The following is a 25,347-nucleotide window of genomic DNA, read 5'->3' as shown; positions in this document are numbered from 1 at the left end:
CTTCCTGACACTTAAATCAATACTCGATGTTAACAAATTTCTCTTCTTCAGAAACGCTTTCCTTGCCATTGCCAGTCTACATTTTATATCCTCTCTACTTCGACCATCATCAGTTATTTTACTCCCCAAATAGCAAAACTCCTTTACTGCTTTAAGTGTCTCATTTCCTAATCTAATTCCCTCAACATCACCCGACTTAATTCGACTACATTTGGACAATAAAGTTCCTAAAATGCGCTGGCCTGCCCATAGGCCGGACCTGAAGCCAATGGATCGCCTTTGGAATGAGTCAGAATGTCGACTTGGCTCCAGACCCAACTGTCCAACGCCACTGCCTTCTCCGGTTTCGGCTCTTGAGGATAATCGGGCTGGCCTTTCTCCACAGACGTCCAGACACCTCATTGGAAGTATACCCAGCACAATTAAGGCCATCATAAAGGCGAAGAGCCGTCACACCCCATATTAATGTGCACTATTGGGTGTACACATACTGTCGATTAGTATTGATCAGATAGTGTACAAACTTCACATATTTGTCATTTGTGTGTGCTGCAGAAGAGAGGGCGATATTAGATAATCGATAATAAAGAAACAAAGTTTAATGTCAGACAGTAAAAAACAGAATTCAGTCTCAAGAGACTGCAAGCGTATCTCTGCTGACAAGTGTTACACGGACCGCCTTTTATAGACTTCGGAGTGTTTATGCGATATAAAAGCCACAGGGTGGAGAAAAAGCTGTTGTCGAATAGGTTTTAAGAGTATCGTAAAATTCGTGCCCCGTAATCAGTGCCCGAGCGAGTCATCAGCCACGTCGTACGGAGTGGGCGAGGGGCGGTTCCAGCTTTGGGTGAAGCAACACGGCGTGAAGGGCAGGCAGACGGCGGCGCCGGCCACGGGGGTCCCGTAATATATGCGCGTGTGCGTGTGTAATTGTCGCAGATTTAATCGCAGTTCCCACCAGGCCGGCTGCGAGGGCCGAGCGAGCACAATGCGCCGCCAGAGACAAAGGAGCGGCGCACCCCCTCCCTAACCCACCCCTCCCCCGCCATATCGCCACCGCACCCCTCCCCCACCACCCCTGTCCTCTCCTGTTTTTGTTTCCGCGCCGACGAACGCCCGCATCAGAATGGGCTAATTCCATCCGGCGACGTGAATTCGCGGAATAATTGTTCGCATCATTGTTCGAAATGACACCCCGCCGGTCCCTCCGAGGCTGCGCTCGCAACAGGCCTAACAACTTATGCAAATCGACTTACGGGGCATTCTCTCCGGCCGCCGCGCTCTCCTCTGCTAATTTACGAACACATTCAATGGGCCCTCGCATCACGGCTCGCTTGACGAGGATTAAAAGTCCGCCATCTATCGCCGTTCGAAGGCGCGGACAAAGGCCGGGCGAGGGAGAAAGAAAGAGAAGCGTGCCGGATTTATGCAACACTGTCGCGACTGGTCCACGTATTGTCTAACGGCCTTGCAGCCGCCTCTGTTTGCGGAAGGTCGGCAAATAAGTGGGTGGGGTGATGGGGAAGAGAGGTGAGCCGGCAACGGTGGATAACGGAAAATGATTAGCGGCAGACTCCGTCGGCGGGTCGCTACTTTGGTTGTAATGGGAAGCTGCACGAAGCAGCAGTTCCCGTCCCTTGCATAACCTACCTGCTAAGGTGGCCAGATACTACAGTTTATCGCGGCTGTTCGCATTGTTCGGATTAAGGCTATCGGAAATAGTTCCTTGGTTGTAACCAAGTGCTGGCATTTGGTTTCTGCTTCCTAAGCTTACCCCGACGGGAACATCTTTGCCAGCTACATAAGCGTAGAGAGTTCAAAAAATGGTTCAAATGGCTCTGAGCACTATGGGACTCAACTGCTGTGGTTATCAGTCCCCTAGAACTTAGAACTACTTAAACCTAACTAACCTAAGGACATCACACACATCCATGCCCGAGGCAGGATTCGAACCTGCGACCGTAGCAGTCGCACGGTTCCGGACTGCGAGCCTAGAACCGCGAGACCACCGCGGCCGGCCGTAGAGAGTTCACTGACGGCCGGACGTGCCCAGTTTGGTAGGAAATATACAGGATGTTCGTTGCAACTTGGAACAGCTCAATGTCTCTAAATACACGGATCGTATGAAAAAAAAAGTTCCAGATGAAAAGTTAATATTTTCAACCCCATGGGGGGACCAATTTTTTTATTTTCTGAGGGGAGCCCCCTTTTTGATTGCACATTCGGATTCCACACCAAAAAATACCTAGGGTTTATCTGGAACAATTTTTTGCATTCGCGAGAGTTACGGCGGTCGGACGGAACACACTGAAATCAGTCACCCTAACGATAAGATTGGAGGGCTCATCGAAATAAAGCATCCTGTTGGTTTGGGTACTCATCGAAATCAGCCCCGTAATTATGTTACATTAAATGTAGCTTATTTATCAGACTTTTAAATGTCTAAACTTAAAAGTTTTATTTTACCACCAACTTCAGAAGACTAAATTAAATTTTTAACAATAATATCAGCTGTTTTGAACAAAAGCTTTACATTTTCATGGAATATGTAAAGCAGAGTCAAATGATTAGGACCTTCATTGGAGGAACCGGAAAAATTGGATCTTGTCTATTACAGAGTCATGTAAATGGAATAGAAAGGTTTTCTTGGTAAACCGTAGGTAATTTTTGGTGTAAAGTCCGAAACTGCAATAAAAATAAGCCCTAGGTAATTTTTGGTGTAAAATCCGAATCTGCAATAAAAATTAGGGGTTCCCATTTGAAAGAAAAGTTTGAGCCTGCCTCTCGCCCCCCCCCCCCCCCGCCCCCCCCCCCCCCCCCCCCCACGCATGAAGGGAGGGTGGATTAAGGTGTGGTTAGCTTTAGCGTAGGCACATGTCCCCATACACTAACTTCTCATCTGCTGGAATTTTTTTTTCGTACCATGCGCTTTTTTCGAGACATTTAGTTGTTCCAGTTAAAAAGAAACACCCTGTGCATACAGGGTGAGTCACCTAACGTTACCGCTGGGTATATTTCGTAAACCACATCAAATACTGACGAACCGATCCACAGACCGAACGTGAGGAGACGGACTGGAGTAATTGTTTAATACAAACCATACAAAAATGCACGGAAGTATATTTTTAACACAAACATACGTTTTATTTTAAATGGAACCCCGTTAGTTTTGTTAGCACATCTGAACATATAAAAAAATACGTAATCAGTGCCGTTTGTTGCATTGTAAAATGTTAATTAAGTCCGGAAATATTGTAACCTAAGTTGACGCTTGAAACCTCCGTCGTTCAGTTGCGTGTTATAACAAACACGGGCCACGGTCGGCGAGCAGCATCTGCAGGGACATGTTTACGATGACGACCGTGTTTACGAATGTGGCTGTAGTGCACTGTTGTGGTTTGGTCTAGCTGTCGCAGTGTCCGCATGTAGCGCTTGATGGCCGGCTGGGTTGGCTGAGCGGTTCTAGGCGCTACAGTCTGGAACCACGCGACCACTACGGTCGCAGGTTCGAATCCTGCCTCGGGCATGGATGTGTGTGATGTCCTTAGGTTAGTTAGGTTTAAGTACTTCTAAGTTCTAGGGGACTGCCATTTTTAGCGCTTGCTGCTATTGTTATTCTGCATTCGTCTCCGCATGCAGACCAACTGCAGTACACCGTGTTACCAGACGTCTGTGATAGTGTAGTGTTGTAGGAACTGTGACCATCGTGTTTTCGAACTCTGAAAAGGCGGAGATGATACTCATCTATGGCGAGTGTCGACGAAATGCAGCTGAAGCCTGCAGGGTGTATGCAGAACGGTACCCGGACAGAGAGCATCCAACGTGCCGCACATTGCAAAACATCTACCGTCAACTGTATGCAACAGGTATGGTCGTAGCACGCAAACGGGTCCGTAACAGACCCGTCACAGGAGAAGCGGGTGCAGTTGGTGTGTTAACTGCTGTTGCCATGAACCCACACATGAGTACACGGGACATTGCGAGAGCCGGTGGACTGAGTCAAAGTAGTGTCATGCGCATACTGCATCGTCACCGCTTTCACCCGTTTCATGTGTCGCTACATCAGCAATTACATGGTGATGACTTTAATCATCGAGTGCAATTCTGTCAATGGGCATTAACAGAGAATGCGTTGCAGTTCTACCTATTTACCGATGAAGCGGGTTTCACAAACCACGGGGCAGTGAATCTACGGAACATGCATTACTGGTCCGTGGACAATCCTCTCTGGCTCAGACAGGTAGAGCGACAGCGACCGTGGACTGTAAATGTATGGTGCGGAATCATTGGCGACCACCTCATTGATCCTCACTTCATTGCAGGGGCCCAAACAGCTGCAACATACATCGCATTTCTACAGAATGATCTGCCAACGTTGCTCGAAAATGTTCCACTGGAAACGCGTCGACGTATGTGGTATCAGCATGATGGTGCACCTGCACATTCCGCAATTAACACTAGGCTGACCCTTGACAGGATGTTCGACGTGCGTTTCATAGGACGTGGAGGACGCATAAATTGGCCAGCCCGTTCTCCTGATCTTACATCTCTGGACTTCTTTCTGTGGGGTACGTTAAAGGAGAACGTGTACCGCGATGTACCTACAACCCCAGAGGATATGAAACAACGTATTGTGGCAGCCTGTGGCGACATTACACCAGATGTACTGCAGCGTGTACGACATTCATTACGCCAGAGATTGCAATGGTGTGCAGCAAATGATGGCCACCACATTGAACATCTATTGGCCTGACATGTCGGGACACACTCTATTCCACTCCGTAATTGAAAACGGGAACCACGTGTGTACGTGTACCTTGCCACTCATGGTAATGTACATGTGCGTCAGTGAAAAAGACCAATAAAAAGGTGTTAGCATGTGGACGTAATGTGCTGTTCCAGTCTCTTCTGTATCTAAGGTCCATCACCGTTCCCTTTGGATCCCTACGTAATTCGGTGCTCTCCGATACTCACGATCGAACAGCGGAGGAGTGGTACTCAAGCGTCAACTTTAGGTTACAATATCTCCGGATGTAATTAACATTTTACAATGCAACAAACGGCACTGATTACGTATTTGTTTATATGTTCAGATGTGCTAACAAAACTAACGGGGTTCCATTTAAAAAAACGTAGGTTTGTGTTAAAAACATACTTCCGTGCATTTTTTTATGGTTTGTGTTAACCAATTACACTAGCGGCTCTCCTCACGTTCGGTCTGTGGAATCGATTCGTCAGTATTTGATGTGGTTTACGAAATATATCCAGCGGTAATGTTAGGTGACTCAATTCGAAGATGTGTATCAGTCTGCGACCATCAATCATGGTGATGGTATTATTCTTTCTCTACACACTCATTCTTCAGTTTGACACATTTATCTCAACGATGTTTGACTTTGTTGGGACATTTGTTGTACAAATTTGCATTTTGCCTGTTAATGTAACGTTCTACCTGACAACCATCTCGTTGTGATCCTCGAAATGTGTACGACGCACAGAAATATATTCATACGAGGCAAGAGGAAAACGTCACTGGATGCCTTCCGAGGCCTACGAGAAAGACCGGCTGCGGCGCACACGCCACGAAGGTATTTCTGCGCTCGTTCGCTCGCTCAAATCAGCAGACAAACTACGTTTTTACACCTGTTAACTCGTAACTAGTCGTGTCCGTACAAACGAAAACTGAATCTTCTACTGGAATCCGCTATTATGGAATCTTACTGTTATTAGTCCTATAATGATGGGAAGTCCATGGGCCTACTTATAATTTGTTACGGTTGTACTGGCGTACAATAAAATAAAATCATGCTAAAATTATTATCAGTAGCATAAGGCACCACTTCCAGCATGCAATGAGCACTGTTAATCAGAAGAGACTAAATGCTATAAACAAACCATTATACCATTTATATCGAGTATTGATGTTAAATTAAATTTTGCTGTAGTACTGTTAATCAGTAAAACTTCATAAAAGCAGATTCCAGTGGAAGATGCAATTCTCGTTAGTACTTACACGCCCAACTGCGAGTTAACAGGTTTAGAAACGCATCTTCTCTGCTGAGCTGAGCGGGCGAGCGAGTTCAGGACTACCTTCGTGACGTACGCGCCGCGAACGGTCTTTCTCGTGGGCCTCGATGCCTTCTCATGAGAGCGCAGGGAGATGCAAAATTTGACAGCGCAGACAAGAATCAGGTGTGATTTTGTCCTGTGCAGAATGAGCTAGGGCCTTGCCGCGAAAAAAAAATAAATAAATAAATAAAAAAAAATAAAATAAAAAATAAATCACTCGCTTCAACAGCTCCTCACCACGATGCTTCGTCTTGACATCCTCCCGTAATCTCGCCAGGAAACTTCGGTAGTAGACTTCTCTGTCTATTTTCGCCTTACGAGCATAATGTTTTTGTGCCAATATAGAGAGCGTGGGTGCGGGGAGTGGAGCGTACAGGTGGTTTCACTGGACATGATTCAAGTTTTGATTTACTGATAAACACACAATCATCATATTACACTTCATGCGAAGAGAAATTTCACAATTGTCAATTATAACATAGTTAACATAGTTCTTCATTTGTTCACGTTTCCCAAAAGGTAAAACAATCACTAAAGAGATTTACAACTGAGTTATGAATTTCTTTTAAACCACTCTTCTACTCACAACTCTAAAAACATATATAAGAAAATATACGGATTCGCTTTGCGTGTATTGAACTTTCGTGAAGCCTTGTCGCAACTACTGCATTACACTGTAACACAGTTAAGTGGTGGCAATTTTACATCAGTAACTGTCAAATATATTAGAACGTCTGTTACTGAGCACAGTAAATATTTAAAAGCAATCAGATGGCAGCAACCTTCATAGATTAAACATTCTATCAAACATCACATTGCTTTACATCAATTAAAAGACGTAGAAGTACAAGAAATGCAATCAAAAGACAAACTTGATACTAATTTTAAACTGGAGACGAATTTTGACATCCAAAGCAAACCCCTCACTTATACTTGAGACAAATACGCGAACGTATGCAGTTTAACAAAACACGAACTAACGCTAGGAGGTAACATTTAACCAGACCAATTAGTGCTGCAAACGTGACGGCAGATACAACTAGGAAGGATAACACCATAACAAACCACAATGACAGCTTAAAACAACGTCACTCATACACGGAACAACGATGTCTCCCAAACAGCGTCATTCAAATACTGATCAATGACAATTTCTGCCAAACATTGTCGCTCAAATACTGATGAACAACGCTTGATGTCCCGGTCACACTGCTGTACCATTCCATAGCAGTAGAGAGGAAACAGACAAAATAACCTCTACCGGAACAGAATGCACGATGAAGCACAGCAAACAAACTAGTTCAACTCTCGTGACCGTTGGGGTGGCAGCTGTTTATCCTGCACAGCTGAGAACCACACCAGTATAAACCCGTCACTTCCACACTCATACTTATCAGCACATGATAGGCATAGTATCCATAATGCCGCCGTACTTCGTACGCACCACTGAGAAAGGGAAGCAGATGGGCAGCTAGCACTCGTTGCCTGTAGCTCCTTACTAGGACTGTTGATATTCTGAAAAACATCCGGAATCCGATATCGATATTTAAAGAAGCCCTCGAAATACCGAAAAAATTATCGGTATATCGATAGCAAAGGTATTTACATATCGGCATATAAAAACATCGGCTGCACGTTGTAAGCATACTGCCGATTCAGAGATGTATATTTAATTATAGCTTTATTATTAGATGGGCAACGGCCTTGCCGCAGTGGATACACCGGTTCCCGTCAGATCACCGAAGTTAAGCGCTGTTGGGCGTGGCCGGCACTTGGATGGGTGACCATCCGGGCCGCCATGTGCTGTTGCCATTTTTCGGGGTGCACTCATTGTCGTGATGCCAACTGAGGAGCTACTCGACCGAATAGTAGCGGCTCCGGTCAAAGAAACCCATCGTAACGACCGGGAGAGCAGTGTCCTGACCACGTGCCACTCCTATCTGCATCTTCTGAGGATGACACGGCCGTCGGATGGTCCCGATGGGCCACTTGTGGCCTGATGACAGAGTGCTTATTAGATACTCTGTACATCAACAAGCTAGCAGCCTGTCCATCCTTCTTCTAGCAAACATTGAAAGAAAATCACTTAATTTGAAAATGTGTAAGTTGATAATGGAACTTTGTGCTGATGAAAAGCTTGTATTACAATACTTTATTGGTCGATTGTAGTGATGTTAATTAACAACTGCGTACATGATGCACTGTCATGCAATATTTTATTGCAGTTATCCACTCATACCTATTTTTTTTTTTAATTTGTCATCGGCAACATGTGGAAACAAACCTTTCTTCGCGCTGATGTAGGAACATTGCGTGGTGAAGCTAAACGTTGCGGTTTCTCTTTGTAGTGCCGAGCACCAATTACATCAGAATTTCCCCTCACATGTCTCCGCCAACCACAAAGACCAATCTTGTCATTTAGACTTTTGTTCGTCATTTTCAGCAACTGGTTGTGAAGAACGCCGATGTGAAGACATAGCACACTAGTTGCAGTAAAAATTGTTTTTTTTTTCTTTTTTTAGCACAGCTGGTATGCTATTTCTTCACATCGAAATTCTTGTTGTTCCATTTACATCGGCACCCCCCAGTGCATTCGAATTTCTTCTTTTGTGCCACCTGTACTTGCTTCACATAGTCAAAGAGAAAGAGTGGAGGTCATGAACGCTCAAAAAGTGGTAAGACTCCTTCAAACAGGGAAAGTATAATTATACAGGGTGATTCAAAAAGAATACTACAACTTTAAAAATCTGTATTTAATGAAAGAAACATAATATAACCTTCTGTTATACATCATTACAAAGATTATTTAAAAAGGTTTTTTTCACTCAAAAACAAGTTCAGAGATGTTCAATATGGCCCCCTCCAGACACTCGAGCAATATCAACCCGATACTCCAACTCGTTCCACACTCTCTGTAGCATATCAGGCGTAACAGTTTGGATAGCTGCTTTTATTTCTCGTTTCAAATCATCAATGGTGGCTGAGAGAGGTGGCCGAAACACCATATCCTTAACATACCCCAATAAGAAAAAATCGCAGGGGGTAAGATCAGGGCTTCTTGGAGGCCAGTGATGAAGTGCTCTGTCACGGGCTGCCTGGCGGCCGATCCATCGCCTCGGGTAGTTGACGTTCAGGTAGTTACGAACAGATAAGTGCCAATGTGCTTGCGCTCCATCCTGCTGAAATATGAATTGTTGTGCTTCTTGTTCGAGCTGAGGGAACAGCCAATTCTCTAACATCTCCAGATACTGTAGTCCAGTTACAGTAGCACCTTCGAAGAAAAAAAGGACCAAAAACTTTATTGGCTGAAATGGCACAGAAAACGTTCACCTTATGCGAGTCACGTTCATACTGAGTTGTTTCCCACGGATTCTCAGTGCCCCATATACAGACACTGTGACGGTTGACTTTCCCGTTAGTGTGGAAAGTTGCTTCGTCACTAAACACAATCTTTGAAACGAAAGATTCATCTGTTTCCATTTGAGCAAGGATAAAATCACAGAAATCGATTCTTTTAATCTTATCAGCTGCAGACAGTGCTTGAACCAATTTCAGACGATAAGGTTTCATAACTAACCTTTTTCGTAGGACTCTCCATGCAGTTGATTGTGGAATTTGCAGCTCTCTGCTAGCTCTGCGAGTCGATTTTCCTGGGCTGCGAACAAATGCTTGCTGGATGCGTGCTACATTTTCATCACTCGTTCTCGACCATCCAGAACTTTTCCCTTTGCACAAACACCCATTCTCTGTAAACTGTTTATACCAACGTTTAATACACCACCTATCAGGAGGTTTAACACCATATTTCGTTCGAAATGCACGCTGAACAACTGTCGTCGATTCACTTCTGCCGTACTCAATAACACAAAAAGCTTTCTGTTGAGCGGTCGCCATCTTAGCATCAACTGACGCTGACGCCTAGTCAACAGCGCCTCAAGCGAACAAATGTACAACTAAATGAAACTTTATAGCTCCCTTAATTCGCCGACAGATAGTGCTTAGCTCTGCCTTTTGTCGTTGCAGAGTTTTAAATTCCTGAAGTTGTGGTATTCTTTTTGAATCACCCTGTATTCTACTACAATTTCAAAAGAACAGTTCCGAATATTGATCGAAAACTGCGAAAAAAATATAGTATAAAATAAAAATACCGGCATCCAATATTGGCATTTTGATCTCGGCATATAGATATGTCGGGGACGTATGTCGTTGATATATATCGAATGTCTACATATCGATAAATCGATTTTTAACAACAGCCCCACACTATACTGCGTCCGTCGCAAAGCAGTCTCACTTCCATAACTGCAGCACGTAGATTGGCTTCTCTCCAACCCACTCCAGCAGACAGTCTGCTCACTTCGTTGTCCTCAGGCAGACTCTTGCCGAGACTTCGCACCATCCGACGGTGACTCAACTTCCGCCGTGGCCACAGAAAACACCAGCCACACAGCGTTCACAGCAAGCTCTCTCTGACGTTTATTGGCAGAGACGTTCATGGAATGGCTCGCGTTTAGTACTATACCTTGGAATTACCAAACAACACTCAGCAGTATATTGAGAGATAGTGGCTGGGCCTTCACATTTTTCGACAATGGTGAATCTACATGATTACACTGCTTGCCTTGCTCATTTATCTCGAAATCACAAGGCTACGCCCAGCACTAATCCATGGTGATTAGGGGTTAAAGAATTCATCTGGATTGCCAAGACTTGGCTCAACAACCTTTCTTGCCTCGGTTCGGGGGTGAGAAGTCGCAGAACCAAACGAACGGCAACTTTTGCCATGTGCAACATGTCCAGTTGAAACTGATGAATGACACTGTTCACGTTTTGCGCAGTTGTGTCTACATCTACATCATAAGTCTTTGGAAAAAGTATCATACACTGAAGTGACAAAAGTCATGGGATACCTCCTAATATGGTATAGGAATTCCTTTTGCCCGGGGTAGTGCAGCAACTCCACATGGCATGGATTGAACAAGTCGTTGGAAGTTCCCTGTAGAAATACTCAGGCATTCTGCCTCTAAAGCCGTCTATAATTCCGTAACTATTGTCAGTGCAGGATTTTGTACACGAACTGAGATCTCGATTATGTCCCATAATTGTTCGATAGGGTTTATATCGGGAGATGCAGATAGGCAAACCATTCGCTCGAATTGTACAGAATATTCTTCGAACCTGTCGCGAACAATTGTGGCCCAGCGACATGGCACATTACTCCGTTATTTGGGAACATGACGTGCATGAAGAGCTGCAAGCGGCAACCAAGTAGTCCAGCATCCACAGGACCCCGTCCATTCCATGTAAGCATAGCTCACACCGTCACTGAATCGCCACCATCTTCCACAGTGCCTTGTTGATAACTTGCGTGCATGGCTTCGTGAAGTCTGCGCCAAACACGAAACCTAGCATCGGCTAACAACTGAAATCGGGACTCATCTGACCGTGCCACCGTTTTCCAGTAGTCTAGAATACAATCGATACGGTCACGAGCCTGGGAAAAGCGCTGCAAGCGATGTGCTGTTACCAAAGGCATTCGCGTCCGTCGTACGCTACCCATTAATCGAAATTACGAGCAAGAAACAATCGTAAATACTAATCTGCTAATGTTTTGGAGGATCTAATATGGCTGCACCGGCTTCAGAGCAACGTATGTATATTCAAAAAATCAAATGGCTCTGAGCACTATAGGATTTAACTTCTGAGGTTATCAGTCCCCTAGAACTTAGAACTACTTAAACCTAACTAACCTAGGGACATCACACACATCCATGCCCGAGGCTTGATTCGAACCTGCGACTGTAGCGGTCGCGCAGTTCCAGACTGTAGCGCCTAGAACCGCTCGGCTACAGCGGCCGGCTCATCTCCCCTTATTATACCTATCTCCATGGAGAAGACATACTTTAGAATGATGTAGATTCGCTAATGCTACAAGAAAATCTGTGGCCGCCGCTGCACCAAAAGAAAATGGACGATCTTGGTAATGGCGGAACTCCAATGTTTAATATCCGTAAACAGCAGATTAAAATTCAGCAAGATGGGTTTGTACGGTGGAAGCCCACCATTTGGCAGTTTGCTACATACTGAAAGTCTCAACAAACGAAGGATGGATGCTAGGATGGGAATTTTACGTCCAGTTAGTGCTAAACACTATGAAATAGTCAATAGTACAGTCCCTTTCTGTGTTTATTTTATCGGGACATGCACATTTATTTCATTACACACACACACACACACACACACACACACACACTGTAAGACGTCGTAGTCTCCTGACCTTCATTGCTTACATATTCCGCCCTCACAATCATATTCCGCACAACAAGACGCTTCATTCGAACCCAAACTCGAGAAAATAAAGTCAATGTTGTATGAATTCATGTAAACGATATGCAATTAACAAGTAAGCGCACCGTGGTTGAAATACTCGAGGCTGGCGTACACACATACATTCCAGACACGACGGTCACAGAAGGTTTTAGTTCAGGACAGAAACCGCACAACGGGATGCCGGTCCCTTCAGAGGTGACCGCCCGTGTAGCGGACACCATGCGCCCGAGTGAAAGGGGGGAACAACCCTGTGTTTGGCTTAAAAGCAAATTCCGCTATATTGTGTGGTAGCGGCCAGCCTATGCATTCTTTACACATAGCACACAGTTTCAGAGATTTTCACAGGGAGACAGCAAACACCAAACGCCAATTCTACAGGTTTCCGGATTGCTCGCCTTAAACGAAACGTCATTCTCCCGTTTTACACTCCTGGAAGTTGAAATAGGAACACCGTGAATTCTTTGTCCCAGGAAGGGGAAACTTTATTGACACATTCCTGGGGTCAGATACATCACATGATCACACTGACAGAACCACAGGCACATAGACACAGGCAACAGAGCATGCACAATGTCGGCACTAGTACAGTGTATATCCACCTTTCGCAGCAATGCAGGCTGCTATTCTCCCATAGAGACGATCGTAGAGATGCTGGATGTAGTCCTGTGGAACAGCTTGCCATGCCATTTCCACCTGGCGCCTCAGTTGGACCAGCGTTCGTGCTGGACGTGCAGACCGCGTGAGACGACGCTTCATCCAGTCCCAAACATGCTCAATGGGGGACAGATCCGGAGATCTTGCTGGCCACGGTAGCTGACTTACACCTTCTAGAGCACGGTGGGTGGCACGGGATACATGCGGACGTGCATTGTCCTGTTGGAACAGCAAGTTCCCTTGCCGGTCTAGGAATGGTAGAACGATGGGTTCGATGACGGTTTGGATGTACCGTGCACTATTCAGTGTCCCCTCGACGATCACCAGTGGTGTACGGCCAGTGTAGGAGATCGCTCCCCACACCATGATGCCGGGTGTTGGCCCTGTGTGCCTCGGTCGTATGCAGTCCTGATTGTGGCGCTCACCTGCACGGCGCCAAACACGCATACGACCATCATTGGCACCAAGGCAGAAGCGACTCTCATCGCTGAAGACGACACGTCTCCATTCGTCCCTCCATTCACGCCTGTTGCGACACCACTGGAGGCGGGCTGCACGATGTTGGGGCGTGAGCGGAAGACGGCCTAACGGTGTGCGGGACCGTAGCCCAGCTTCATGGAGACGGTTGCGAATGATCCTCGCCGATACCTCAGGAGCAACAGTGTCCCTAATTTGCTGGGAAGTGGCGGTGCGGTCCCCTACGGCACTGCGTGGGATCCTACGGTCTTGGCGTGCATCCGTGCGTCGCTGTGGTCCGGTCCCAGGTCGACGGGCACGTGCACCTTCCGCCGACCACTGGCGACAACATCGATGTACTGTGGAGACCTCACGCCCCACGTGTTGAGCAATTCGGCGGTACGTCCACCCGGCCTCCCGCATGCCCACTATACGCCCTCGCTCAAAGTCCGTCAACTGCACATACGGTTCACGTCCACGCTGTCGCGGCATGCTACCAGTGTTAAAGACTGCGATGGAGCTCCGTATGCCACGGCAAACTGTCTGACACTGACGGCGGCGGTGCACAAATGCTGCGCAGCTAGCGCCATTCGACGGCCAACACCGCGGTTCCTGGTGTGTCCGCTGTGCCGTGCGTGTGATCATTGCTTGTACAGCCCTCTCGCAGTGTCCGGAGCAAGTATGGTGGGTCTGACACACCGGTGTCAATGTGTTCTTTTTTCCGTTTCCAGGAGTGTAGAAGAGCAATGCTGATTGGCAGGCGATATTTCTGACGCCCTGAGCTGAAGGAATAATGGAAGAGACCGAAAGATATACCCCTTCACGTCTGGCGTGGAGAGGCGCCATTCTGTTGTCGCTCTTGGAGCGAGGTACAAGTCTCTCCTCAGTACGTCACTGGGAGAGCACCTCTGTCTAGAGCGAATCGAAGTGCTACTCTATATTGAGTCCCTGTGATTAAGCATTGTTCACTGTGTTGGCCGACACACTTATTGTGCGGTGTGAACGGACAGAGTTATAGTTAAACGCCTGTGAGCGAATTTTGAGTGGCATTGCGGTGGACTGGTTATCTGACCGGTGTACCAAGCCAACAGACTAGGGCGAATAGGAATTCTTGACTTCATCAAGGCGTAGGGAGAGTTCGATTGGCGAAGATCAATCCAGATAGAACGAGAGTTATCCTATTTGTCAGCAGCGAGCAGCGTAGACAGCAGTCATTGCAGCTTACGGTATTGTGCGCTACAGCTATTGCGAGCCCCATATTTCCTCCAAAACAGTACACTTCACTGCATTTCACACGCGACAGCCTTGACCATACCTAGCAACATTCTAAAGGATAATTATTCAAGTTGATTAGGCGCGCCTCTCAGCCATTCCGCCAAGTCAACAACCATCTCAAACTTTGTATAGAAATTTCATTAGCGAATCCTATCCTTGAGAGGTAACTTCACAGTCCGAAAAGAACCAGGATATAACGTGTTCCGTTCATAACTAAAAGTGCCATTGTGATTTCTCAGAATTTTTGCAAAATAAATAATAAATTTCGTTAGTTTCATGTTTTTCTTATACTAACCAGCACTACTCCAGTACCCAAGTATCCCACTAGTTACGTAAGAAATTTTGTGAATTTTTGTGTCATTTCCTTACAGCGGACGACTCCAGAAGATATTTATTGCTGAAAGTTTTTCAGACATTTCTCTTTAGAACGTTAGGAGCGTCTGTCTGACTTCTGTAGTAGTGTGGGGGTGGAAATTGCATCTTGCAGGAGCCACAGGGTAAAGGGTACATCTCAGATTAATCCGTTGCGCAGAATAACAGAATAACAGATCAACCCCACACCTCAGAACACACACTCACGCGCATTAAAATACGCTTATGATCCATGTAGTCTGTCGGCTTCTGTCTATTTAAATTTCAGTCGATTGTTCAAAATCTTAGTATCTCCTTAATTCAGCCCTCAAGACTAAATCACAGTATGATACTCTTGAGAAAATAATTAACACAATTCAAACTTCTTATCAAAAATTGTCACTTATTAAAGTTCACGATCGTAATCTTTTAATAATCTTGTGCTTCCAGGTCTTTCGGGTGTACAGCCGGATTCAATCGTCGAATGCCCACGATATTTCGGCGAACAGCCGTTCCGTGATCATCAGGTGGTACTGATGATGGCGGAGCGGTTGTTCGCCGAAATATCGTGGGCCTTCGACGATTGGATACGATAGTGAACCCGAGAACCTTGGAAACATCATGTACGCCGGGAAAGCCTCAGATCGCATGATAATCTTCATGTTTAACACCAAAGTAGCCTCCATTTGCATAATAACACAGCGAACAGATTTTCTATTCCGCAGCCTCCACGTCGTCTTTACTTCTCTACTCAAAGTCCAAGCTCAAACCCGTTGCAGGAACCTCACACTATCAAACTAAAATGCCCAGACACCGTTCTACAACATTCGTGTGCATTCTCGTCATGACACAGCAAGTCACATACTCTTGTATCGACAATAATATGTCCTCACTCTTGACATCATTGTACATAGATAAAATATATTTCTAACTACGCTAACGCATTACCTTGCATACAGATAATTTTTGCGACACATTATAGTTGCCACCTAGACAATATTTACAAATGTGAAAAACAGAGCATAATTCTTACTTTATCACAAGATATACATTAACGCCATAAGAGGTATTTTACGTAATACAGTTCCAGAATGAACAAATGATTATACATTCAGATAGGTACATACATCTTCAATAAAAAAAAACCGTTTCATACTCTCGAATAGCTCATGGAAGAAATGATCACCTAAATCTTTCGTGTGAGCTCTGATTTCTGTTATTTTATCACAAAGCTCATTTCGGCAACAAAATATTTCGATATTCGGAGGGAAAAGTTGGTGATTTCAATTCTGTGAAAATATTTCGTCGCAATGAAAGACGCTTTGCCACTTCAGCTCACTTATCGTATCAATGACACTCTGTCGCCTGTTTCGAGTTAACGAACCTCCCTTTTTTAATATTCTTCTATGGTCTCCATTAATCCTCGACTGTGATGTACTGGTCTTCAAGTACCAAGACCTCCTCCTCAGATTACGAGTTCTTCACAGAGAAACGGCATCTACTTCGTTCTCTTTTGTGAAATTACTGTTAGAGATTGCTGTGCGATATCAGTTCATTTTACGACCAGTATTTTTCCATTACGTTTGAGGACACGTGGACTGTGTGCTGAAAGAGAAAGCTTCACGCCCTGCTGGCGTTTCAGGTCGGCCTGGGGCATCATTCTATCGGCAGAGAGCCCAATGATAAATACAATTGTGTCAGACACACCTCTTCAGGGGTGACCTAACCTTGGCGTAAGTCAGAATGGCCCGCGCCGCCATCATTGTGTGTAGGCGAGCGGCGCTTGTCTGGGTGGTGAATATTACTTCTATCTCTCCATCCCATGGAGAGAAATAGAATACGACAATCCGGATTCTCTGTACTTGCTTCTGAAGGCCACGACATCACGATGTCAGCTGAGCGGTGTGGTAGCATCATGTCTGTTTTTGCTCCAAAAATTTGGTTTACCCAATGATATTGCATCGTACCGCCTAGTACAGGGTAAGGACAAGCCGACCAATCAAAATAACGTAGCTTCAGTCCAGTGTCAGCCTTGTGAAGCTAAAATGTTCACTGTGTAAGCAAAGAGGGGGAAGTTTGCTGTTTTTCCCCTATTTTTCAGGGACGTTTCTCGGTCGTCACGATGACAATAGTATAGACTAAGCTCTCACTGCAAATTTTGAGAGGTTGGAAGTCGGATAGGAGGAAGTACTTTTCGAAGAGTCGGGGACGGTGTTTCGGATACAGTCGATGGTCGCGGGAGTCGGAAGCTGATGGGCATCTGGGGCTGTTTGGTGGACTCCGCTGAGTTGCAGAAGAGGTAAGTTCTCGAAGTCCGCAGTAAATTGAGCCGTAATCTGAGCAGTTCACTGCTCATATTTTGTGGGTGTGCGACCTGAACTGCTCACGTAATTCCAGTTTGAATCTGGTTTCCTTAATCTTGTATCAGCCAGCTGTAGGGGTAAGGATATCTTGGTGCTTTTGCCCCCATGGCGTCTTCCTTCCATAGGGTTCCTCCCACAGTGTTAGCCTCACTTTTATTAACCTATTTCGAACTTCAGTTAATTTTGTTTCACTGCTGACTCTTGATAACCTTCATTTCATTTAAGGGTAAATGTGTTCTGTTAAAGGTAGATTATTTTGATTAACCTTTGTGCAGCTTTAGAGCGAATAAATTCTATTAAAAGCAGACGTGACTTGTATTACGAGATCTTTAACTTGTCCTAGCCTTTAGGTTTCCTGGTTACTATACAGATAACCTGCTATACCATTTAGATGTGCTTTTCCATGTCAATGTTGTCCTTTGCATAACGTTGCCAGACTAGACGACAGGACATATGCCGCAGCAGGAGCAGCTTGAGCATAGACACTCAAGCTACACTCGCTCCTACACTTTAATTTAAGACGATCTTCTTCTCTATGATTCGGTCTTGTTTGAACACACTGTAAGAATCTGAGACCCTGAATCGCTGTGCCATCTTATTTTGCCACATACTTCTATCAACACGGGATTATTTATCAATTGGTTGCACGATTTTGTTTTGGCTCTTCTAACGGCGTGCTACGTTATTGTCGCGCTCTGATTTCAATGTTTACAATACTATAGACAAAGAGCAGCAAAAAGATAATAATAATAATAATAGGAATGTACTTATTCTGTGGTATTATTAAAACCTTGCAAATACCTTCGTACACGCATCAAGCGGCCGAAAGTCATGGGAAAGCACTGGATGTGACATTAAAAGTGAGTCGCTCATCCTCGAGCGAATTTAACTGCGGTAACATATCGAAGCGTGGATTCTACGAGGTGCTGGAATCGTTCTGGAGACAGACCAGTCTTCACGCGTTCCTACCTGTACAAGTAAATTCTGTCAGCTGTCTTTCGTCTAATTCCTTAATTGCAGTCCTCTTCTGCACTTGAATTCCGGCTCTCTTCTGCTGTACTGCCTTCTTCGCTATTCGTTATCGCAATATCTACAGCATTAGAGAACTTCAATTGCCTCTCATCACTCCACATTACTTTAGTATCCCACTTGTTTCCATATTGAGTTTACCTGACGTTTCTCTTAAACGTCAGTCTACTGTTCAGCATTAGTAAATTGTGAATCGATGTACATCTGCTCCTGGGAACGCCTTACAATCCAGCATCTGTTTCGGAATCGTTGGCTGACGATGATGTAATCCATCTCCAAACCTAATGTGTCTCCAGCCTTTTCCAAGTAGATCTCCTCCTTTAATGATTCTCTAACAGAGTATTCGCTGTTCAAAACTGAAATTTTTAGTAGGACTCAATCAGTGTTTCTTCTCTCTCATACTAACTTCCAAGCCTATATTCTCGCATAAATCTGTCTTCTACACCTTTTTCTACTATCGTGTTGCGGTACCCTATGATTATCAGATTATCATCTCCTGTTAGCTACTGAATTTCTCGTTCAGTATTCTCATATACTTTGTCTATATTTTCCGCTTCTGCTAGTGTCTTTGGCATGATACCTGGACTATTGTCGTTGGCTTCAGTCTGCTATCGATTCTGATGAGAACTACCCTGTCATGGAACGGTTCACAGCAACTCACTCTTGGCTCTACTTTCTCGTTCATAACGAATCCTATTCTCGTTATACCATTTTCTGCTGTGGGCAGACATTCTTATCTTATTTTAATTTCACTTCACTGACCTCCACTATATCTAGACTGAGATTTTGTCTTTTCTTTTCCGGTTTTGCTAGATTCCCTATCAGGTACAGACTTATGAAATGTCACTATCCGTTTCGTAGTTTTCGTTGATTATCCGATCTCATTCACACGGTTACCTGCCCCTTAGCATTTCTCTCCTAGAGTTTCGAATGAGACACTAATCCGAAATCTTTTGTCAATGGAAAGATCATCATTACACTTTTTCAATTATCGGCATTACACAGGCAAATTTTGTTATTTAAAGTATGTAATATTCAATGAGTAAATCTGTAAATGGCACAATTTGTCAAAATAACTGGAAGAGCCCAATCTGTACTGTAATTACCTAGTTTGCTGTTTTGCATTACCGCTACACTTGTATAACTTGTATTCTAAAATACTTTCAAAAATAGGTAAGTGAGGAATTGGACGGTCTTTTTTAGAGCTTTCTCATGCCGCTTCTGATAAAGAACTTTCCCAGTCGTTTATTTTAATTTGTTTGGTGAAATACAATATGACAGTGATTATAATTGTGATGAAGGCATGACTTATTGGAACAATCTTCAGAATTTTGTCAGAAATTCCGTAAACATCTTGCAAGTTTCTGTCTTCTGAGAAGGATTACAATCGATTTGTACAATAGATTTCAGTGTTACTTCTAGCAGCTCAGATTTATGAGAAACAATAGATTCAGTAAGTTGCTATCATTCTTCTACATTTAGAACGTAAAAATTTTTGCAGTTTGTAAATTATCAATCACGCTATAGTCTTTCAACGTAATTTAGCAGTTGCTATTGCCATGTCTCTCGTTTCTCTATGTTCCATACAACTTTTAATTTGTTCTATCAACATTATTAATTTCTGTCGTTATGGCCATATTTGTGGACCATAAATTGTACTTTAGTGGCCTGCGAATGGCCTTCGTAGGGACTGCGAAGACAACTCTGGAGTAATTATAACGCATACGAAGGCCATGTAATCAGGCATTTTTCCCTCGCTTCATACGTGAATGGAAGGAGCAGAAACCTTCTACCATGGACCTCACACTGCTATTCAGAGTACGGATGTAAATGTAGCTCCAGATATTGACGAATAGTACCCGCCTCCTTACTTTGTTCACTCTTCTGTGGAATCCACGTATTTGTAGATATACCGTTGACTGCATACAGAAAATATCAGGTGATACGGAAAACGATAACTTCGACACTCTCTCACTCCCGGCACAAAAAACGGCATCCATGTCTACCTCTGATACTATTTACAACCAGTTGCAACAGTATTCTCACTATCAAGTCGCCGTTGCCCAGCGCCTTCCCCTAGTCCCTCTCTCCCCCTTTCCCGTTCCCTCCTACACACGCACAACTTCCATCTACAAAGTCGAACCTACGTAACATTCACACCGAAATTACCTACTACAGTCCTCCACCAAATTCTATCACTGAACTCTCGACACGTTGATAACCTCTAGTACTCCCGTCAGTTAGTCACCCTAAACGACAGCTGTCAGCCGTCAGTGTCATCAAAATCATGCCACGATAGTAGAAACTGTGCGCACTAAACAGACCTACAATTACGACTACTTCATATCGTCTTGTATCCCACAAGTCTACTCAAACAATCTAGTAGAGCGCTATCTGCCGACAACATCATCTACGTCTTGCTGCTAATGCGTCACGTTACTAGACAGTGGACACCAATTTCTCATCGCGGAAGCAATGTGGAAACGCGTGACGCCACCATCAAATAAAGAGATAATACATAACAACCATATTTTATTGGACTTTAATTCCTTCTCTAGACTCTTCTCGGACATAGAGTCTCTGGTTAGTAGTGTCATTTATGCTTACAACACTCTCCCTTGCCTTGTGTAAGAGACTGAAATGACCACCACTGGAGAAAAATGGGATTTATGATCATTTCATTCGCCGTAGCGGAGTGTCAAACACGTGACGCTGTCATTATGGAGCTGTATAGGGCGCCTAAGCTGAAAGGCACGGCAAGCCGTCGGCTCTGACAGCCACGTCTGCTCCTCCAGCTCGTTACAGCTGACGGGTTCTTTGAGCGCCTCTACGGTTGTCGTGCGCGTGGGATCGAGTGTCTCTCTCGTAACAAAAGACAAGCGCCCCGTCGCGCCGTCGCTGCCAGAGCACGCCCTCTTCAGCTGCTTGTCTTATGACGTCACGGTACGTTCCCTGTACGTCACCTGGGCAGCACTGTCCGGGAACGTCCATATACAGGTACAGAGGCAATGAAAAGATGTTTTCGTATGAAAAGAAAGATTTTATTATTTCATGATACTACGTTGGTTACTCCTATATCTCAAAGCAATAATTTCGATTTTATTGGAAAGGAAATGTAATAAATATCCCGAATACGCCGAATGAGTTGCACATCTGGAGGCATGATGCTTGAGATACTAGCAGAATCGCGTATATCAGCACCTTTGTCAAAAGTGGTAATCTCTTACATCTAAGGAACATGTTGCATCCTTGATATTTCGAGGAACAAGTACACCAAAATTTGTCCAATTGTTTTCGTTACACCCTTTACAACTCCCTAATGATTTGATAAATTTAATAAAATCCTGCTCTGTTGCGCAATACATGAAATTAAAGTGGCATGAAAAGTCTCTCAAGATTTTGTGCCCAAAACTGGATTCAAATAAGTGTAGGGCCTATCCACCAACGCAAAATTTATTTAAAATTCTAATTGACCGAGTAATACAAAAAGTAAAATCATTACAAAACACAGGGCATTGAAAGATACAGATTAAAACCCTCATATATGCTGGAGTCATTGCTCTACTAGATGACAATGAAAATAAGTTAAAAGTTCTTACCACACGAGGGGCACAGAACTTCGGATGAATGTAGTCCAAACAGTTCTCTGCAAATTAATAATAAAACAACTTTTGAAGTTACGAACAAATCATTTAGTTTGGTACCCTACTACCCTCTGGCAAATGCATAACAGCCTAAACAGAATCTCAAATTCAAAAGGCTAGCAGATGTCAAAATTTACTGCAGTTTTCAAAAGCGAGCTACTTTGTAGGACATCTACATTGCAAGCGTACAAGTCATAAATGTTACAAGACTTAACTCACGATTCTGACCTGGACTTTCACAAAAAGGAAGAAAGCAAATTAAACATGTTTGAACGTAAAATCTGGAGAAAAAGATTTGAAACAAGACAGCAGTAATAACTGACGAATATTACATAATGATGTTGACAGAAAATCAGATACAGCAATAAAAACGCGACGTAACGTAACATCTTTGCATTTTGAATCGTGTTTAAAAAGATGCAGTGGAACGAAAAGTTTATGTACGTTCATAAGGATGACTACTCATACTGTGCTTCAAAGCTATGTAACCAATTCTGAAACAACAAGTAGTTTTTCGATGTTGTCTTACTTCTGTAGAGATTTGTATTCAAAGAGTGCCAGCTATAATTATATCTTGTAAGGGTTTTGTTTTAGCCAGAAAATTGTAATTTTGGTAATATTTTGGATGTCAAGTGGAAAAGTAAAGCTTAAATAGCGTCTGATTAACAGTGGGCAACATCTCTGCCGAAGAGATTGCCTTGTGACAGACTGTTAGTAAAACCTCTCCTTGTGAGTGCAGGGCAGTCTTGGAGAGTTGGAGAGAGAGAGAGAGGAGTCGAGTTTTATCTTGTGATGGAGTAAAATATGTTTAGGCCGTGTTGTATGCCAGCAATAATTTTCTTATATTATTTTTCATTTATAGAGAAATATTTTGCAAATTAATTCAGGAGACTTCAGAAGGTACTGTAATAGTGCAGTTTCCGAGACAATTAATTTGGTCAGGGATTTAGAATTGGAGATTTTTATTATAACGTAACAATGGGTGATTTAGTGAATTTTCTTCAAAGGTGGGTAGCATACGTGTTTGTAAGAAAGTAAAGAGAATTTGTTCAGGTTTTCCCACTATTTAAGCAAAGCGAATTTTTAACATTTCAGATGTTAAAATACCTTGCCCTAGTGATGTAAAGTTTTGCTAATACAGTTACTTTATTGCTTTTCCATCAATCAACATTTGACTTTTTCTTCCAAGTGTCACATATATAATTTTGCTTTGCCGAGTTTCTCAGTAACAGATATTTAACTGACAATGATCTTTGCAGTAATGAGATTTATTAGCACAGAACTTTTGTGGATGTCTCTGTAGTTTAAAGCACGCATTGCACATCACATTGCTAGTAGTTTGAATTTTTATTTTTTTAACTAGCGTAGCAGCAGCAGCCGCAGTAGTCTAGCGATAGTAGCAGCACAGCATTTATTCATTGCGCATACAGGTAAGCTGTTTATAATTTAAGGGTAATCCAATTAACATTTCAACAGTGACATACTTTTCAGGTAGCGCATTTTTCGTAGTTATTTATATTTCATATTTTTTTCGTACAGGCATGTTGCTTATTCATGTAACTACTAACAGACCAGTTTTCTTAAATTTAACAGAACAGACTATACTCTCGCCACAAGCGTTGCAGTATACACAATTCTCATTAACATTTGCATTGCTGATCACTTTACAAGAATTACAAGATTACTTACGAATACGAGCTTAACTGTTTCTCTGATCACGAGTTCAACTTTACATTGCCATACAGACAAAATACCAGTAAATATAACTATACATTAGCTTACAACGAAATCTAGTTAGCCACCTTCAATTAATGTAATCTTAAAAGGACTTGTATGAATGTAATCTGAAAAAATATGTGAACTTAACAAGCACCTGAAGATGAGGCCTCGGGCTCAAAATGCATCGGGCATCGAAATAAAATCACAATTTGTGGCAATAGGGTTTTATAATACAAAAAAGAATTTAAGCTAAAAGATTAGATTGTGTCATTGGTGTCATTAGAGCACCACCAAACAGAGCCGCCCTCACGTAATTGAAATATTTTACGAGTAGACCATGTAACTACAAACATGCCTGACCTTATCGACGGCGTCAGTATAGAGACAGGGATTAATGACCGTGGCATCAACACAGTGATGATGCTTACTAAAGTTAATAAAGCAATCAAGGAGGCTTGGAAAGTATTTTCGTTACAAAGGGCAGGTAAGCAGTTGTTAGCAACGCACTTAGACAATGAATGGACATCATTTAGTTCCAGTAGTTAGTTTAAACGGATTGTAAATCGCGCTGACGAGAAGTGTGCGTCGAGTACGTGGATTAAGGACGGAAAAGCCGCATAGTGGTTTAATTAAAAAATTCGGAAAATGCTGAGGAAGCAAAGACTCTCGCATCCTCGATTCAAAAGAGAACGCATAAATGGCGACCGGCAGGAGTTAGGAGATATTCGTCTCTGTAAAAAGATCGATGCGCGAAGCATACAACTACTACAGCCGTCATACCTTAGCAAATAATCTTGGCGAGAACCCGAGAAATTTCTGGTTCTAAGTAAAATCTTTAAGCGAGTCGAAGGCTTCTATCCAGTTACTCGTTGGCAATAGAAGGCAGCTAAAGGATAGCCGAAGTTTTCTATTCTGCGTTTAAGAAATCGTTCACGCAGAAAGATTGTACAACATACCACCGTTCGACCATCGCACAGACCCCGCCATGGCGGACATGCCATCACTGGTGTAGAGCAGCAACTGAAAGAGCTGGAAATAAATAAGTCGCCATATCCGGATGGAGTACTCTACAGCATTGGCTCCTTGCTTACTTCCATTTATCGCGAATCTTTCGCCCAGAGCAAGGTCCCAAGCAACTGGGAAAAAGGGAAGATGACTCCGATGTAAAAAAACGGCGAAAGAACGGACCCGTAAAATTGGAGACCAATATCCTTAACATTGGTTTGCGGGAGAATTCTTGAACATATTCCCAGTTCGAGTATGATAAATTTCCTTGAGATGGAAGAGCTGCCGTCCACGAATCAGCACGGATGTAGAAAGCAACGCTAGTGTGAAACTTAGCTTACTCTTTTCTCACATTGTATTCTGTGAACCGTGGATGAGACGCAACAGGCAGATTCCATATTCTTAGATTCCGAAAAACGTAACTTGGCTTACCCTTTTCTCACACGATATCC

At 43.6% G+C, this 25,347-nt stretch overlaps 1 pseudogene; it reads left to right on the top strand.

Moving 5' to 3' along the window:
* Nucleotides 1–7,763: 7,763 nt before the first annotated feature.
* On the top strand, nt 7,764–7,881 carry LOC124790531 (annotated as a pseudogene).
* Nucleotides 7,882–25,347: the final 17,466 nt, after the last annotated feature.

Source organism: Schistocerca piceifrons, chromosome 3, assembly GCF_021461385.2.
Source record: "Schistocerca piceifrons isolate TAMUIC-IGC-003096 chromosome 3, iqSchPice1.1, whole genome shotgun sequence".
Lineage (NCBI taxonomy): Eukaryota > Metazoa > Arthropoda > Insecta > Orthoptera > Acrididae > Schistocerca > Schistocerca piceifrons.
The sequence above is the reverse complement of the archived record's forward strand: the minus strand, read 5'-3'. Positions and strand labels throughout refer to the sequence as shown.